Consider the following 19,781-nt stretch of genomic DNA (forward strand, 5'->3'; position numbering starts at 1 on the left):
GCTCCTTGACAAATTTTAACCAATCAGAAATTTTCTGCCAATATTCTCTTCAAACTGGGTGATCCTGGAACACCTCTCACTGATTCTGACAATTATCTCCAACTGTGAACTATGTCTGGTAATTACAGTTATTAGACATATCTTCTAATGAACATGTAGTCGTTTGGATTTATCATCTCTTTAATTCATTTTATTTTTAAGTTTCTATATATTTACGTACCAGGATGATTCACTTTTCATTAAGTCCTACAGAGTCGTTCCATTGCACAGAACAAGACTTGTCAGCAGAGATCAGGTTGGAATGGCTGAGGGCTGGTGGAGCTGAAAGGAGGCAGTGGCATAGTGGTAAAGCCACCAGATTGGGAATAGAGAGCCATGGGCTAATGTTTGGGGTACATAGTTCAAATCCCACCACATCAGAGGGTGAGATTTGAATTCAGTGATAAACCTAGAATTAAAAATATAGCCTGCCAATTGCCATCTGGGCTTCCAGGGAAGGAAATCTGCTGTCCTTACCTGGTCTGGCCTACACATGAACTCCAGACCCACTGCAATGTGGTTGACTCTTAACTGCCCTCTGAAATGACTCAGAGAGCCTCTCAGTTCAAAGGCTATTAGGGACAGGCAACAAATGGTGATACACACATCCTTTCAAAGAATAAAGGGGAAAATAAAGACAATAAACCCTCAGTGGAATACAAGGGCACTTGGGTATATCTAACTTTCATGTATATTTGTAATCAATCCATCTAGGCATGCAATAGCACACTTCCTGAGCAGGTGGGATTTGAACCAGGAGATACCATACCTCAGTCAACGTATCATCCACTACATGATCAATTTTGGTCAAATGCTTCCATCTAAATTGCTGCATTCTCTGATGAAGGGGCACTCAGTTAAACATAAGTGAATCTCGAGACTTAGGCAAAGAGTTGGATTATCATCAAGCAGCAGCCTCAGCAGATTTGCATTCAGCTCTTTCTATTTCTCTACTCAATCAACTCCAATCATTCACTTTGTGCTATATAAATCCTTTCCCTTGTTCATCACTGAGTACACTTACAGAAGCTCTAAGCTATTTGGTTTCAGTCTTCAATACTGAGAGCTCAGTAATTGGTTCATCCTCAATCTGCCTACTCATTTGTTGTGAAGAGCTGTGCTACCTTTCACTGACTACTTTCCTTCTACTGGTCACTGAAAGCTGAAGCTGATCAAAGCTTGAAGAAGACCTTTCTGAAGGCTATTAATTCAGCAAGCATCCAGCTTAATCTCCAAGGAGTCTACTCATCTGCCATCCACAGCAGCTGGCCTGAATTAACGGCCTGGCTATTAATGTTATTACTCTCAGGTCAGTATAAGAAGGCAGTGCTCTAAGATGGTGCAACTCCTATTAGTAGGTGTTCCAGATCATTTAGTCAGCATATGCTCATCATGTACAAGGAAGGTGGTTAAGAAGTCAAAAGGAATACTTGCCTTTATTGGTCTAGGTATTGAATACAAGAGCAATGAGGTTATTATGGAGCTGTATATAATGTTAGCTAGACCACAGCCAGAGTACTGACTACAGTTCTGGCCACCACACTATAGGAAGGATGTGATTGCACTGAAGGGGGTGCAGAGGAGATTCACCAGAATGTTGCCTGGGCTGGAGTGATTCAACTATGAACAGAGACTAGATAGACTGAGATGGTTTTCCTTAGGCAGAGACGTCTGAGTGGGATTCCGATTGAGGTGTAAAAATTCCTGAGGGGCGAAGACAAGGTCTGTATGGAGAAACATTACCCCTTAGTAGAGGGGTTGATGAACAGAAAGCACAGTTTTATGGTCAGGAGCAGAAGGTTTAGAGGGGATTGGAGGAAAAACCTTTTCACCCAGAGGATTGTCAGTATGTGGAACTTAGTGGCTTGAATCCACAAGACATTTACGCAATAAAGTAAGACAACGTGGAAAACCAGCCATCCAGTCAACTGAGCTAACTGACCCCCACCCAGTTTAAGAAGTATTTAGATGACTTCAAATGCCAAAGTATTCAAGGCGACAGGCCAAGAGCTGGAGAATGGGATTAGAATACATGGACGCTTGATGACCAGTACAATCAGAATGGGCCGAAGGACATTTTTCCACTCTAAGCATTCGTCGATGCAAGCGGTTGTACATGTAATTCATGCAAGCCAACCTGGGAAATCAGCAAAACTAGCTGACCACTTCAAGTGAGTGGACACAGCTCCCCCCCTTCCCCCCCCCCCCCCCCCCCCCCCCCACCCCCCCACACCCTGACCTCCAAAGAATAGGAACTCAGAAACGGATTTAAAGACAGGATTTGGACTGGGTGAAAATAACGAGAAAATAGGTTGGACTCTGAGTTTCTTCAGGCTTGCATTAATAACACATCTTTCACAAGCTGAAAACTTTCCAGAGCACTTGTCTGTAATTAATTAATTTTGACATGTGGTCACTGTTATGATCTCCTGGGGGAATCAGAAACAAAAATAACCACATTTATCAAATGACCCTAAATGAAGAAATTCTCAACACTTTGTAGCTTTTCCTTTAATGCAAATCAGAACCAATGTAAATTAAACATGAGTTAGAAAGCAAATGATATACCAGACAAAAGATAACTCACTTTAAATAATCAAAACAGCAAATAGATATTTTTACACAACCGCAAACATTTACATCTGCAATCATGTGGCACGAATGAGCTACATTGCTCAAAAAAATGCTATTCCATATTCACACAGGTAAGTCAGGAGCCCTGAGCAACATCAGCTTTCACCTCCAGTTTTTTGGAGATGATTATTGGCAACGCACACTTCTACAAATTCTATCTTCCCTCAGATTATGACAGTCTGTTTGGTATAACTTCCCAGAGTTCCTTTTCAAGTGGCCAGCTGATATTATTCTGGTTCTTGGTTTAACCATGTTTGCCAGTACCTACACAGTCTTCATTTCCATATACAGTTCCTCAGATACTGAAGCAGTCCAAATGCAGCAAGGCCTGAACACAATCCAGGCTTGGGCTAATTCAGTGGCACGTCCCACACATGCCAGATAATAACCATCTCTAACCATCACCCCTTGACGCTCCATGTCATTACAACATTGAATCCTCTCAATGTCAACATCCCACATGTCTCCATTAACCAGAAACATAAGTGGACCAGCCGAATAAGTATTGTTGCTACAAAAGTAGGTCAGGTGTTGAAAGCTCTGTGGGGAGTAACTCACCTCCTTACTCCCTAAAGCCTGCCCCACCATCTACAAGGCACAAGTCAGGAGTCTGATGGAATATTGGCGACTTGCTTGGATGAGTGCAACTCCAACAGCACTCATGAATCGTGATACTATCCAGGACAGAGCACCCACTTGATTAACACCTCAGCCAACACTTTTAACATTTACTCCTGCCTCTACAAATGCTCAATACATCTACATGAAACTCTGCAAAAATTCCCCAAGGCTGGGTTGAAGTCTTGGAACTTCCTTCCTAACAGCACTGTGGGATTTCTGACACTCCAAGAACTGTCGTGACTCTAGAAGGCAGCTGACAACCACCATCTCCAAGGAAGTTAGTGACGGAGAAGACGTGCTGGCCCAGCCTGTGTCAGAGACTGAACAGGATGAAACAAGTCAGGAAATGAATGTGTTCTATTGCCCAGCACTGACTCCTGAATCTCAATCTTCCAGTTACTTCACTTGGTGAAAAGGAGGGTTTGGCCACTCAATGGATCCTGAGGGAGGCCCACCCTTATTTTGGCATCCACCCTAATTACCATTTTATTATAACCTACCAACAGAATTGGTATTAAAACCTGATGGCTGCTTCAAGGGCTTTTTATTCATTCTGAAGAATGGGTATCATTGGTCTTGCCAGCATTTATTGTCCAGAGGGCAGTTAAGTGCCAATTACACACTGCCGTGGATCCGGAGTCATACGTAGGCCATAACAGGTAAGGCCAGTGGATTTCCTTCTCTGAAAGACATCAGTGAGCCAAATGGGTTTTTTGCGACTATCATCAGTCACCATTGGACCAGCTTCTAATTCAATTAAAATGTCACCATCTGCCATGTTTGTATTCAAACCCCATGCCACAGAACATCATCTAGAAGACTGCACCATCACTATGTGTAGGGGTGTGGCAGGGGCTAGTTCCCATTGGATGGCTGGAACAGATCACACATCAGGAAGGGTCAGCTTGAAATGCTCCCCATGACAATAAAAACATCCTAAGTGTTACAACTCTGAATTTGAGCACTCTTCAACAGCCACTGTGTTGAACATTAGATCGGTTATTTAGAACAGAGAAACAGGAGGTGGTCAGTGAGTCAAAGTTTGAAAGCTGTTCACTAGTCCTTCATAGGTACAGTGAGCCCCTGCTACTTAATGAGACTACCAATGACAACTACTTAATGAGATTAGCATTCAAAAAAGGAAACCTATTCTTTAGTTTCTATTGAATAACATTTATATTAGACAGATCAGGATATATTAGGCAGGTTACAGCATCACCCATACAATCCCTACAGTCTGAAAGCAGGCCATTCGGTCCATCTAGTCTGCACAGAAGAGCATCCCACCCAAACCCACACCCTATTCTATCCCTGTAACCCCATACTGCCCATGGCTAATCCACCGAGCCTGTACATCCCTGGACACCATAGGCAATTTAGCATGGCCAGGCCACCTAACCCAAGCAAGTAGTCCTATGTTGTAGATTGACACTACACTGTTAAACATGTCTGGTGATGCTCTTGGCCTGGTCTCCTGCACTTTCCAATGAACCAGAGTTGATCCCCTGGCTTGGTTGAAATGATAGAGTGGGGAGTATGTTAAGGTAAACGTAAAGTTGCCATAGTCCCAGAGGACCACTAGACTGTTCTCTCATTACAGGGAGAGACAACTGATGGTGGTTAAACCTGAGGGTCACTATGCCTCAGTAGAGGGGAGAGTCCTTCATGGTCACCTCAGCCGGTGCAGGAATTGAACACACATTGCATTGGAAATCAGCCATCCAGCCAACTGAGTTACCCACTCTCACTACCGCATGCAGCATCTTCCCTCACTCACTCAGACCCACCCCGACATCCCACACTACAGACCTTCCCTGCCCTCTGCACTTCCTACTCACTCACGCGGGACACTGTCTTTCCTTCACCTACGTCACAGCTACCAGCTGTACCAGCCACTGAAGCCTTCCCTTGTCTCATCGCAGCAGAAAATGGCCCACAATAGGACAGAGAGGTCAGAGATATTTCTGTCCTCATCCTCCATGAAGATAGAATCCTATTGCATTAGCTGGAGAGAACTGTGACCATGACATGGTGATGCTGAGGCCTCCATACCCCGGCAACCAGGTAACCAGGTAATTATGGTGGAGTGCTGCTCTCCTGTTACCCACTGCCCCCCCAACTGCGAATGTGTTCTTTAACAAGCTCAAACTTCTCTCCCTCTCTTGTCGGGCACCAGTGACACCATGCCCCCACGGTCGTTGCTCCAGCCCCTCCGGCCCACACCATGTCCTCCCACACTGAGGAAGAAGGCTCAGACCCCCTCACTGACAGAGCCATCTCCTGACCCTCTACCTTAGTGTCCAAATAATCCCGATTCGAGTCAGGAGCAAGTCACTGCTATATCTCTGCCAGCTGGCCGAGGAAGAGTTGCCCCAGATCACTGACACTCAGCAATCAGGCTCCTGCTCAGGTCTGATCACCCCCCCCCCCCTAAAACACATAATCAGAGTCAGGAGAAGAAGGCAGGTTTGTTGGAGGCACTCAAAACCAATGCCATCTGCACCGTGCTGGCTCTGGCATGCCTGTGGTCCTCCGTGGACAAGTTGGCAGTTATCACAGACAGCCGAGTCTAGCAGCATGCTCTTTGGCTGCTGGAGATACACACAGACCCTGTGCTCCACCACTTCAGCCATTCAACATCAGCAACATTGCAACACAGGGCAAAGGACCTTAACCTCTCTCCTGGATCGCCTTCCTCACCAGGAGCAGGAACCACATACAGGCCTCCCCACCAGTCTCCCCTCAGGCTGCTCCTAAGGTGCCCAGCTCCTCTACCTCCATTCTGCCCTGTGGAAGTTCAAACCAAGACAACAGGGCCAGCATTTGACCAGGTCACACTCAATGTGACTGGGCCCACGAAACATCCACCCCAAAAGCTAACTGGTTCCGTTATAGGGCAGGCTTGCTCCAAACTTGCCTCAGACCACACAGCAGAACCTAGACGTGGTGGGAGGGAAAGGAAAAACAATTTTGAGGGCATAGAATTTCATATTTGTCAAAATATTCTCACTTTACATCGGCACCTGTCATTTTAACTGCCCAAGAACTCTTCGTCCCACAAGAATGAAACTCGTGCCTAACGATGTTCGAATCCTGTCTGAAGGATTGTTATTCTGTCCTTAGCACACCAATGAGGATAAATCATTGCCATGTTTGAATATAGGAGCATCCTATGTTGGCAAGGTTTCCAATAGCTTGTTGCATTATTCTTATGGCACTATAGGAAATAGAAATAATGAACAAATTGCTAAGCTGTATTCACATTTTGAGAATAAGCAGGCGCTGCTTATCTTTCCAGCATCAACATATTTACAGCCAATGAATGATGACGTCACCACAGGATTGGCTTGCTAATTAAGTCCTGTCCTTAATTTTACCTCTCACTGCGTCGCTCTATCATGGTGAAGCTGATACTCCTCCTGATCAATATCCTCACCTTTCTCCTCAGAAGAACTTTCCCAGCTCCTCATCCAATCTTCCGGGGCATAGCATGCAAGGATTGGACACTCTATGTCCTTCGGGACTGAATGTGTTCCTCCCAGTGTTTCAAGTCATAACGCAGTTTCTGTCTCCACACATATCGCCAGGTCTGCTGATTTTTTTCCAGAACTTCCTGCTTTCATTGTAGAATCTGCAGGATTTTGAATCTGAATCTGTTCTGGAGTTGTCCCGTTTTAATAATCAACATGTCACCCCATGCACTCACTGAAATTTAATGGGTGCTTTGCGACTCTACTCTAACATTCTGGGCCGGATTTATCGTGGAGTAGTTTGGTCTAGGATGGAGTCATACCCTCTGCCCACAGAGATGGGCATGAGGTGACAGTGGTGGTTGGTGATTGCCTGGGCTGGCACGTTTGGACACCCTCCTTCGTTTACTCAGCCAACAGCCCAATCTAAATGAGATTTGTCCATGCCTTCAAACCTTGCATTCTCAACCCTCAACATCCCTCATCTCACTTCCACACACCAAACATTGCCTCCAAGGTCCTGGATATTGCCCATGCACACTCAGACACTCAGCTCCCTCCATGCCCCTTCATATTTCCCATCCCCCTTCATGCTCCCTCATACTGTCTATTCCTCTGCCTCCTCTATGCTACACCAGTGTCACCCCATGCCCTCAGAATCCCCATCTCTCCTCTGTTCATCCATGTATCCTCTATAACCACTCATCCAGTCTTGGATATGGAGATGAAAATAAAAATCTTTTCACAATCTAACATAACTGCTTTTCATGCATACTTCCCATTGAAAAGCTCTCGTGCATTGGACCCATTTGAAAAAAAAAATTCCTAAAGTTGTCAAAACAAACAGATCTGTTTCACTAACAACACCAAAGCTAGATCATCCTTTAAGACCCTTTTCAAACTGTAAATCAAAATGTGAATACCGGCCCCCTGCTGAGATGAGTTATCCTTGGAATTTGGTCCAGTTTTCACAATGATTTCAGATGCAATTTATAAAATTGTAGGGAATGAACATAATGGCATCTCTAACAATTGGAAAGTCAGATGGATTGTTTTTTATCAAAGCTACACCAGATGGCCTGTCACTCAAAGCAGTCCAGGAGCAGTTCTCTGCTTTTGTGCTCTAAGTGAAAGATGCTCAAGGTGTCTTTGTCCATCTTCAAAAAACTCTGGGATTTTAAATTGCTTCAAATTTTTTCACATGCAATATTTCTTCAGTTTCGTATGCACAGTACTATTTTTACTATTGGGAAGGTATTCTAACATATCTCAATTTGTAATGCAATGCTAATCAAAGTAATGATCGATTTGGCTTTGTTGAACTTTTAATCAATCACTGTAGTAAAAACACATCTGATTCATAATACTACATCAAAACAGAAACAATAAATGATTTTTTTTTGTCTGCATTTCAAAGTTTGGTAATTATAGCTGTTTCATTTGTTTCCACTCTTGGGACTGTGGATTCACCATTGTCATGCTTCATTTCATGAGAGCATGAATCTTGTTGACTGACAGAAGGAGAGTGATCTTAAACTGTCCATCAAACCCATAGTGAGGCCAGCAAAGCTGGGAGCACTGCATGTGTACTAACTTTCCTTATCTTGTGCAGGTGAAAATTGTTGGAAACAGAAATTGGGCCTGGAATCTTGGAATTGGGTACTGCCCACCATTTTGAAAGCTCTCCCAAGCCAGCCCATCTTGTCAAAAATTCAGGCCTCTGCTTTAATTCTAGCCCCAGTGGGCAGTGGGCTTCTATATAATTGACTGACTCAGTCATGAAGCCAACAATAGCTCTGAAAGTTCAATCAAGCACATAATCTTGGGGTAATTTTCCAGATGAAGCCAGGAATTGAAGACAGAATGGGCAATATCTGAACGAAAGAACTGGGTTGACTTCATGGTCAATTGCCTCACCCAGAGAAGTCTATGTTGAAATCAAGATTTTACATTTCACAACTAAGCTTTAAATTAGGAATAACAGCAAAATTAAGTGGAATAAATCTTAACACTTGTATCCAATTTGGATTGTTACCCTCTTGGGGGAGGCAACAGGGGTGACTTAATTAGATGGGATGAGAAATGTTGATTGTAATATGTTTGTGCACCATGAATATTTATTCACATGAAACCATCTTCATTAAAAGTCCTACCTTCAAGGTACAGTCAGTGGTGCATGACCGTTCCAGTTCAGAAGGTTCAGAGATGGCTTTGTGCCGTGGTGTCCGAGATCAGAAGTTTTCCTAGTGGCACAAGGAAGGGGAATGGGAGAATGGCAGATGGCATCAGAGACACAAGACTGGCCAAGGTGAGTATTTGGTTAGGAACACTGACATGTGGATTGCGAGAGGGTTCTGGGGACGTCAGAGGATAGGGTTGAGGGCTTGTGAGAATGAAATGGGAAGGTTTCTGGATGTGGTGGGGAAAGAGGTCATGGAGTCATAGAGCACAGATATTGACCCTTCAGTCCAACCAGTCCATACCGACCATAATCCCAAACTAAAATAGTCCCACTTGCCTGCTCCTGGCCCATACCCCTCCAAACATTTCTTATTCATGTACTTATCCAAATGTCTTTTAAATGTTGTAACTATATCCGCATCCACCACTTCCTCTGGCAGTTCATTCCACACAGGAACCACTTTCTGTGTAAAAAAGTTGCTCTTCATGTCTTTTTTAAATCTTGCTCCTTTCACCTTAAAAATATGTTCTCTGGTCTAGGGAAAAAACACCAACCATTCACCTTATTTATACCCTCATGATTTTATAAACCTCTAAGGTTACCTCTCTACCTCCTGCACTCCAGTGAAAAACGTCCCAGCCTGTTCAGGTTCTCCTCATAACTCGAACCCTCCATTTCCATCAACATCCTGGTATAACCTTTCTGAACCCTCTCCTGTTTAATAATATCCTTTCTGTAACAGAACAACCAGAACGGGACAGAAGAGGCCTCACTAACATCCTGTGCAACCTCTACATGACGTCCCAACGACTATACTTAAAAGTTTGAGCAATGAAGGCAAGCGTGCTAAATGCCCTCTTGATGGTGATCATGAGTCAAAGTGAGAGGTCTAAAGGCTGATGTTATCTCAATTAGATCTCCACTCATTCTTCTAAACTCCAGAGAGTACGGGTCTATAGTAACTTCAACAACATTTGCTCAAAAGACCCCATTACTAAAACCCTCCATTTACTTAGCACTCAATCGATCTCAGTTCTTCCACCTGTTGGATTAGGAGAGAGAAGACTGCTAAACAATGACATTTGCACTGTACCCACCACCTTCCAACAGCCACTATCATCTCAGGGTGTTGGCTGGCAAACTCTTTATCCAGTTTCACCGACAGCACTTCAATAATCCCTGCTGAGAAAGATCTTGAGCAATGCTCTTTACAATTGCATAGAAAGGAGAGCTCGCTCCGCCTCCAGATACAGTCACTACCCACAAATCGGCGAACACAACAGAGGATGCTAACATGAATATGCAATAAAGAGAGATTTTAAAAAACACAACTTTGTTTCTTGCACAATAAAAGAAATGTCCCAAACACGTCTGCAACCATCAATGCTTACCATCCACAGGATTCACACTTATCTGATGAAGCTAGTCTCAGCAAATAACAATGATGTGTGCAGCAATGAAGTGAAAGCAATGTAAGGTGACACATTTAGAAGCGACATTTAATTTTGGTTAAAGCTCGTGTCACTTGGTTCTCTCGAAGCCTTTGTGAATGGCAATGTAGTTGTTTTAACAAATTGTGGCTGTGTGGCAGAGTCTCCTAGTTTGACCAGGCGAGGCTGTCTGGGAATGCAACATTGCCAACTGATAGTTGGTTCCACCAATTGCTAGATTGAAAATATTTTGGAAGGGAAGCTACTGACACTCTGAATTTTAGTTATAATTGCCCAGGGAAAGACAAAATGAGAGAAAGCAGAAGTGGCCCCTGACGCACCTTACGATATTGGGAAAGGCACACGGTTTACAAAATCCAGCCCAGTTACTTTGAAATTCCACTTCACAGTCCTCTGTTCTCATGTTAGAGATTTCAAGAAACTTCAGTGGAATGGGTCTGGCTTAAGTCCTTAGAGTGCGTTTCGATTTTGCATACCAAGATGTACTTAGAAGCTTTCCCTTTGCATAATCCCCCTTACAAACACTATCCATATTTATTAAGAAATCAACATAGTCTATGTTTTTAGTTCTGTCTCTTCCCAGCTTTTCCTTCTGTCCTTCTTCACGCAAAATATATTTGTCTGAATCACAGATGAAAGGTGCATTAAAATGGCCCAATTGAATTATTCACAAATTCTCCAACTTTGGGAAACACCTTAACATCTGGCCACAGGCCTGAAATAGAGCGAGCACTGAACCCTAAATGTAAGAGTGCCACTGAGAGTATTCCAGCAGGGAATAATGTAAATTTTAAAAATGGCTGACAATGAACAATAATCGGGCAAGGTTTAAAACACGTGGTAGTTTGTTCTTGGCCTGGTCAAAGACAGTTGACATTTTTCGATTGTCAATTGGAATTTCTCATAGGAAATAAATTAGTGTCGAACAGTTCCAATATTAATTCACACGCAAGTCTGTTCTCTGCTTTAAGTCAGTGAAGTACTAAACAAACACAGATTTAAAAGCTCAATTCTATATTTGTCAGGTCAGGACATTGAGCCTTCAAATCAAACAGTGATGTTTAATTCTGTAGCTTGAGGTAGAATATGATCATTTCCAACATTGTTTTCTTGAACATATTAATTATGGTATTGCCCAAAGTATTAATTATGAAGGAATTAAGCATGCAGTGTTTTAACAAATTGTTTTTCACCACTGGGAGCTACATTTGTGTGGAGCTGAGACATTGGGATGACAGATTCCTCTCTCCAAGAGCTGTGATGGGGCTTCAGGAACTGAGTTTAGGGGAGTAGCAGATGAGTTTCTAGAGGGCACAACGCAACTGTAAATATAATCACCTTGAATTGGCAATGTCATTCCAGGGAGGCTGTAAGAAGAATGTGAGATGAGGACATATCCCACTGCCACAATAGGGATTAGTGCTGAGAATTCAGAAGCACATGTTTTAGTGATGAAGGCAGCAATTTTTAAAATGTTAACATTTTAAATTTTATTTGTCAATGCACACTTGTCAAAGTAGAGGCAGTGATAAATCTATATTAAGTCCTGGTTAGACTGGGTTATAAAAAGGGTATTAACACCAAAGACTCTGTACAGTCCAGGTTCACCAAGAACAGACTTGGTTTTATAATCTTTCATGAGACCTGGATGGCACTCTCCAGACTAGCATTTATTGCCCAACCCTAACTGCTCTTGAGAAGATGAGCTGCCTTCTTGATTGCCTGCAGTCCATGGAGTATAGGTATGAAAATAACTGCACAAAGGCTAGTATCCCTTAACAAGTTACCTCAAAACATGGAGAGTCCTTGACACTGATCCAGCTTCCTCAGAGTGAACAGAATTCTTGATGCTTCTGTTTACATCTGTCAGCCAGGGCTCCCTGACTGGACCAGATTAACAGCCTCAATCAGGGAACTCATATTCTATGAGTTCCAGCTGGCTGACCTCTTTACAATCACTACAGGTAGGTGACAGGAAGGAAATTCCAGGATTTTGACATAACGACACTGAAGGAATAGTGATTCAGATCCAAGGAAACATGAAACACTTTGTATGAGTGACTTATATCCTGGTTTCCTAAAGCATCAAAGTTCAATCGAGAAATGTGTTGGAATACACACCACATACCTGGTTCAATGTAACTCTCACTCCAAAGGGATGCAGGCCCACCCACCACCATAAATATTCAGTACCTCAATTACCGAAACCCATTGGTGGAATGTGTACCATCTACAAGGTACACTGCAGCAACTTACCTAAGACCCCTTTGACAGCACCTTACAAACCTGTGACTCTACCATCTTGAAGGTTAAAGGCAGCAGATGCATGGAATGTCACCAAATGGAAGTACCCCTCCAAGCTCCACTCCATCCTGACTTGCAAATATATTACTGCTACATCACTACTTCTGATTAAAATCATCCAACATCTCTCCTAAAAGCAGCATGAGTATACCTAACTACCATCTTCTCAAGGGCTATTAGCACTGGGCAATAAATTCTAATGCTGCCAACAATGCTCGTTGCTGTTAAAATCTAGTTGATGACTTGTATGTTTTAGAATTTATTTTCCGTTTTAAAAATTACAGTTTAAACTGTTGAAAGTGCTAGGATCTGATTGAGAAACTGATATGCAACTCTGATGTAAATGCAACTCAAGCCAGCCTGGTTTAGATACACTTAAAACATGACTCATGTTTATCTGGCAAAACCATCCCGTTGGAGTGTAGAAATATAAAACATAAACAATGAATGATCCATATTGTTAATTTGGAATATACTGTATTCATAAATGTTACAGAATCAAAGAGTTGTACTGAAGATAAACTCATTCATTTATATGTCTATTTGAACTTGTCCTGAAACATGCGATGCTGGCGCAGAGACGGGATGTGGACAGAGATCGTTATTTTGTTTAAGTTATCTGTCTGTTTACTTACAAATGCAATCAGTTCACTTTGGGTTTCACACAGAAAAGGCAGCTGGAGGATTTGCTGTTGCATGCAGCCACAAGAAGAAAAATACAACGATCCTCAAAGAGGAATGTGGCAGAACGTAGTCAGCAGAGTTAGCTTGGGAAACTTTAGAAAGGTAATTGGGTCTCTGCTGGTGACCCCAAACTAGAAGCTGAAACATCCATTGTCAGGAGACGGTGTAAAAGAAAAGGTGGTGGGTTACTTACCTAAAAATCTACCGGAAGGACTCCCACATAATTTTAATCAGAGGAACAGTTGGAATACTCAGGCAAATTGAAGTTAATTCTCGAGGACTGTGAGTACCTTTTAGGTATAGTGCGAAATTAATGGTCCTTGGTCTATTTAGGATACACAATATAGCTGTTCTGTTTCTTTGGTTAAAATATGGAATTGTGTAGCTTTGTTCGTAAGTTAATTCTGAAGTTTTTGATTTGTTCCTTCAAAGTTAATGGTTCCTAGCAGGATTTTAACACCACATCTTTTGAATACATAAAAGAGAATAGTCAGATGCCAAATAATGCATTAAGGTTCTTAATCATTTCTTCTGAATAATTGATAAATAAAGTAAAAGGAAGCATAGGGTGTTGAATCTTCATAATTGTGTCTTTCTGTTGCCAAGACAGCAATTTTTTGTCATGAAGAAAGTAAACTGGATATAGTCAATTAGATTTTTGCAAGTTAGCACTTTCACGAACGTTTACAGAAATTAGATTTGAGCACAGCCTCTCAAGAATGGTATAAATGACGTTTAATGAGCAAGCTAAAAGTTACAGCAGAATCACCGAATGGTTACAATGCCAAAGTAATCCATTTAGTCCACCTTGCCTGCAGCATTGCCCTAAATGACTGATTTATGTAGTGCCATTCACCCACCCTCTCCCAATTTTCTTTCATTTTCAACTGGCAATTGTTGCATGCTTCAATGGAACCTGCCTCCTCCATACTCTCAAATTCCAAATTTTAACCACTCACTACATGAAAAAGTTTCTTTCTCCTATCACATTCATTACTTTTGTCAATTATGTAAAATTTAGTTCATCTTTTTTTCCAACTCTTCTTATGAGCAGAGCTCGTTTCTTCCTATCACCTCTGTCCAGTCCCCTCATGATATGCCATATCAAAGAGGGGTTAATAACCAAGGGATATAGTTTTAAGGTAAGGAGCATGAGGTAGAGGGGGAATTTTACCCAGAATGTTGGGGTATCCAGAACTCGCTGTTTGAAAGGGTGGGAGAGGCAGGAAGTCCTCAAGACATTTAAGAAATATTTAGATGAACATTTGAAACAACATAACATACAAGGCTAAGGGCTGGTAAATGGGATTGGTATAGTTGGATGCTTGAGAGAAAGTGAGCACTTTGCAGGTGCTGGAGATCAGAGTTGAACAGTGTGGTGCTGGAAAAGCACAGCAGATCAGGCAACATCCGAGGAGCAGGAGAATCGACATTTCGAGCATAAACTCTTCGCATAATCCCTCTTTGCTTCTCTTTGCTTATGCTCGAAACGTCGATCTCCTGCTTCTCGGATGCTGCTTGACCTGCTGTGCTTTTCCAGCACCACAATCTTCGACATAAATGGGTGCTTGATGACCGGCACAGACACAATGGGCTGAAAGGCCTCTTTCTGTGCTCTAAAAACACAATGACTGTCAGCTTCTCCAGTTCTCTAGCAGCATCCTGTATCTAAGGAAAAGTGAAAAATTATGACCAGTGACTCTGCACTTCCCACTCACAGTGACTTTGCTCCATATTCTTGGTCAATACCTAGTCTTTGTACTTTGTCAACTTAAATCACAGGTAGCTTACCCAATCTTAAACCCTTGTAATATCTGAATACACCCCTCTGTCACTATGGCCTAAGTAGCATCTCCTTCCTTGGTAAAGGCAGATGCAAAATATTCATCATCTACCTCAGCCATGTCTCTGGCTTCCATGTGTAAATTCTCTTCATCTTCCCTAACTGGCCTTACCCCTCCTTGAACCACCATTTTCCAATTTAAATACCCATTGAAAATGTTACCATTCCCTTTTATGTTCGTTGCCAAGATTTTTGCATAATCCTGCTTTGCTTTTCTTATTGGCTTCCTTACCTCCCTTCTGAAAATTCTACATTCAGCCTGGTTCTCAATTGAGTCTTCAACCTCACTTCTGTCGTATGCACACATCTTCTTCCTTATTTTAACTTTGATCTCTTCTGGTCATCCAAGGAACTCTGGATTTATTTGACTTCCAGTTTGAGGGAATACATATTGACTGTGCAGGAACTATCTTGCTTGAAAGAAGACCATTTCTCAGTTACAGATTTTCCTGGAAGCATACTGCTTCAGAAAATTTTCCTGAACATACTGTAGAAACTCTTATCCCTCTTTGCCCATTACACTATTATTATCCTGGTCCACGTTCAGGTAATTAAAGTCCCCCATTGTAACAGCTCCAAATTTTTTACACCTCTCTATACTTTCCATGTTGATATTTTCTCATAGTTCCTTTAGGTGGATGACCTACGGCCTACACTGTGCAATGTAATTACGGTAGAACCTCGATTATCCAAATGAGATGGGCGGGGAGTATTTTGTTCGGATAATTGATTGTTTGGATAACCGGAAACAAATGATAATTTGAGTATCAGTTATCCAAACATTTCTCACTTATCCAACAATGTACACCATAATGCCATTTAACCAATAACTGACATATTGCAAACAAGCAGTAATTTGAGTGCCAGGTATCGAACATGCCTCAGTCATCTGGCAATGCACACCATAATGCCATTTAACTGATAACTCAATGCTGAGTTGCTTAATGCCATTTTTACAGAACCTTGAGATCTTGTTCAGATAATCCAAAATTTGGATAATTGATGTTTGGATAACCAAGATTCCACTGGACACCTTTTTTGATTTTTTAGCTCTAGCCAAATTGACTCTGTCTTTGACCCCTCTGGACTACCCCTTTCTCCAGAAAGGCAATGGTGTCCTTAATTAACACCACCACTTTCTCCCTGCTTTCTCCCATTTATATCTTTCCTAAACATCTTCTTTCCGGAATATTTGATATCCATTCCTGCTCTGCATTGAGCAGATTCTTGAGTGACTACATGTCTGAAATAGACTCAAAGTAGCTACCCATTAGTCATCAGGTGAGTCTTACATGTGCAGAGTTGGGAGAGGGGTACTGGGATATAGTTTGGCAGACTATTGTGATTGGGAAGTGGGGTCGAGATCAGACCTCTTGCCCCATGACACTGGTGGCCAGACAAGTCAGTGGTTTAACATCAGGTCAAGTCTTTTTGAGAGACAGGACGCTGATAATGAATTAGGGAGATTTTTCAATCTTACAATCACCATGAAAGGACTAAAAAAAAATCAGGAGAAACAGACAATTGGCTTGTAGGCCCAATTTCTGTCAGAGTTCTATTGAACAGACACTTAGAAATTCTCTTTCCGCTTTTCTCCACTATCTAACGTCAATAGGTCATTCCAGGGAGTAAGCGTAGGGGATCATGTTGACTTTGGACAAGAACATATAACAGGAAATATTAGATCAGCCATAATCTTGTCCATTTTAATTACAGGAGTAGTCACTTCAAGTACAGTTAGCTTTACCCTTGTACTGCAACGGTTTTGGTAACTGTCTCAGCTCCAAGATGGCTCTGACTTCAACAAGAAAGGCTGACCTCAACCAAATATTCAAAACCAGATTGGGAGGGGGAAGATAAAATCAAATTATCCCATTTTCCAACTCCTTTCATCGGCGTGCACTATCATTTTGAAGGGACTCTGGTATTAACAAAACGCCTTCATCAATGTTGCAGGTACAAGTATAATATATTTTACACAGCTCGTTCTTTCCACATTTTTGAGGTCAAAAGCTAATTAAAATTCTGAAAAAAATATTTGCAGCTACTTATCTGTCATCACAAACAAATTCAAATTGTATCTTTGCCAAGGAGAAACACTTCTATAGCAAGTTGTGGCCTTAAATTCATAACATCTTCCCCCTAAGGATTGGAAGGCTGGTGTCCTTCACTTGAAAGGGACAAAGTGATTCATTTTTGACACAATGGAAACCAAATGCTTTGGATTCCATTGGTTTAGTTAAATTAGTAAAAAGAACATTTGGATCAAATCTGTCACAAAACTTTGGCACAGTGAGATGAACTGCATCAAAACACATTATTATGCTGTTTGTATGTGACTCAAGCCTGGTGGAAACGATAAAAGACATCTGCTTCCTTACACAAATATAAAACTGCCTGAAGTTCTTCAGCCCTTTCAAAGAATATTCACCGTGAAAGCTGGTGACGCCACTTTCAGTTCACATCTGCTGCTCTAGCAGGATATCATTTTTTTAAAAAAACTTCAGGATGTAGGTGTTGCCAGCAATGATAGAGTTTATTGCTCATGCTTATTGCCTGGGAAGGCTGTGGTGAGCCACCTCAAAGTTAATGCATTGTTTGGTCATTTCTGAGTGCAACTCAAGATGTTAGCGGGAGCCTGGAAACTTGTGTGCGCTAGACAAGGGAAGGATTCTTACCTGAAAGATATTAACAAACTAGTTGCACACTTGCTGATAGTAGTTCTTTGATTCCTTTTCTTTTTTCACAAATGTAATTGAAATTCTCAAACCGCCATCGAGAAATTTGAACTTGCATTCTCTGAAATTGTCAGGCAAGGCGTCTGACTTGTCAATCTGGTCAGAAAACCTTTTTTTTTAAATATTCATTCATGGGATGAGGATGCCGCTAGCCAGGCTAGCATTTATTGCCCAGAGGCCAGTAAAGGGTTAACCTCATTCCTATGTGTCTGGAGTCACATGTAGGCCAGACCAGGTAAGTTTCCTTCCCTCAAGGACATTAGTGAACCAGGACATCTTATTCTCCTGCGCTCTCATTTGAAGTTTCCATTTATGAAGCAAGCATGACATTTCCAGCAAGACCTAAAGAACATCCAGTCTCAGACTGATAAGTGGTAAGTAACATTGCTATCCATTTTACCAAGAGATCTGAACACAACTAGCAAGGCCAAACTTTGTTATCAATTCCTAATAGCTCATGAGAATGTGTTGGTGAACAATCCTGAATAACAACAGTCCTTGTGGTGTAGGGGCACCCACTGTGCTATTACAATGGGAATTCTAGGAATTTGACCTATTGCCAATGAAAGTACAGACACATAGTTCCACATTAACGTGGTGTGTAGCTTGAAGGGGACCTTGCAGTTGATGGTGTCCCCATGTATCTTCTGCCCTTGCCCTTCCAAATGAGGGAGCTAATGGATTTGGAAATTAATGTCAAGAGGTAAGACAGATTGCTACAGTGTATCTTGTAGCTGGCTCTTACTACGTCTGTGGTGGTGGTAGAGGGAGTTGATGTTGAAATTGGTGATGAGGTGCCAGTCATGATGTCTGCTTTATCCTGGATGGATAAGCTTCTTGAGTGTTGTTGGAGCTGCACTCATTCAAGCAAGTGGGAGTATTTCATCATACTCCTGCCTTGTGCCTTGTAGATGGTGGACAGGCTTTGGGGGAGTCAGGAAGTGAGTTACTTATTGTAAAATTCATATTTCTGACCTGTTGTGGTAGCCATCGCTGGATAATTCGATTCCCTGTCAATGGGAAACATCGATGTTGATAATGAGGGATTCAGTGATGGTGAAGCCATTCAATGTCAAGTAGAGATGGTTAGATTTTCTATTAGTAGAGATGGTCATTGCCTGACACTTGTGTGCAACAAATGTTACTTGTCACTTATCAGCCAAAGCCAAAAAAATTGCCCAGGGCCTAAGGCAAACGGAAATAAATTGTTTCAGCATCAGAGGACCTGTGAATCTGACTGAACATTGTGCAATCATCAATGAACATCTCCACTTCTGACCTTATGATGGAGGGAAGGTCATTGATGAAGCAGCTGAAGATGTTTGGGCCTGGGAAAATTCCCTGAGGAACCTCTGCAGAGATGTCCTGGTAACAAAGATGACTGACCTCCAATAATCTCAACCATCTTCCTACGTGATGGGTATGACTCCAACCAGTGGAGAGGATTCCCATGGTACTCATTGATTCCAGTTTTACTAGATCTCCTTGATGTCACAGTCAGTTGAATGCGGCCTTGATGTCAAGGGCAGTCATTCTTACTTCTCAGGAATTCAGCTCTTTTGTCCATGTTTGAACCAAGGCTGTAATGAGGTCAAGGGCGGAGTGACCCTGGCAAAACCCAAACTGGGTGTCACTGAGCAGGTTAGTGCTGAGCAGGTGCTGCTTGATAGCACTGTTGGTAACACCTTCCATCACTTTACTCATGATTGAGTGTAGACTAAAGGGCGGTACTTGGCCAGGTTGGATTCGTCATACTTTTTATATACAGGACAGACCTGGGAAGTTTCCACATTGTCAGGTAGATGCCAATGTTGT

The 19,781-nt window shown here is 42.2% G+C and overlaps 1 protein-coding gene across 2 annotated transcripts in view; it reads left to right on the forward strand.

Moving 5' to 3' along the window:
* LOC122554936 (5-hydroxytryptamine receptor 2A-like) overlaps positions 1–19,781 on the forward strand; it is a 619,268-nt gene that overhangs the window by 393,707 nt on the left and 205,780 nt on the right. Inside the window, exon 2 of one of the 2 annotated variants that reach the window (XM_087993034.1) lies at positions 8,912–9,072. The exons of the other annotated variant lie outside the window; for it this stretch is intronic. The gene's annotated coding sequence lies outside the window, so the exon portion shown is untranslated. The remainder of the gene's footprint in view (positions 1–8,911; positions 9,073–19,781) is intronic. 2 annotated transcript variants of the gene reach the window in all.

Source organism: Chiloscyllium plagiosum, unplaced genomic scaffold (assembly GCF_037043375.1).
Source record: "Chiloscyllium plagiosum isolate Xiang-an unplaced genomic scaffold, Cpla_swu_hap1 HiC_scaffold_12, whole genome shotgun sequence".
Lineage (NCBI taxonomy): Eukaryota > Metazoa > Chordata > Chondrichthyes > Orectolobiformes > Hemiscylliidae > Chiloscyllium > Chiloscyllium plagiosum.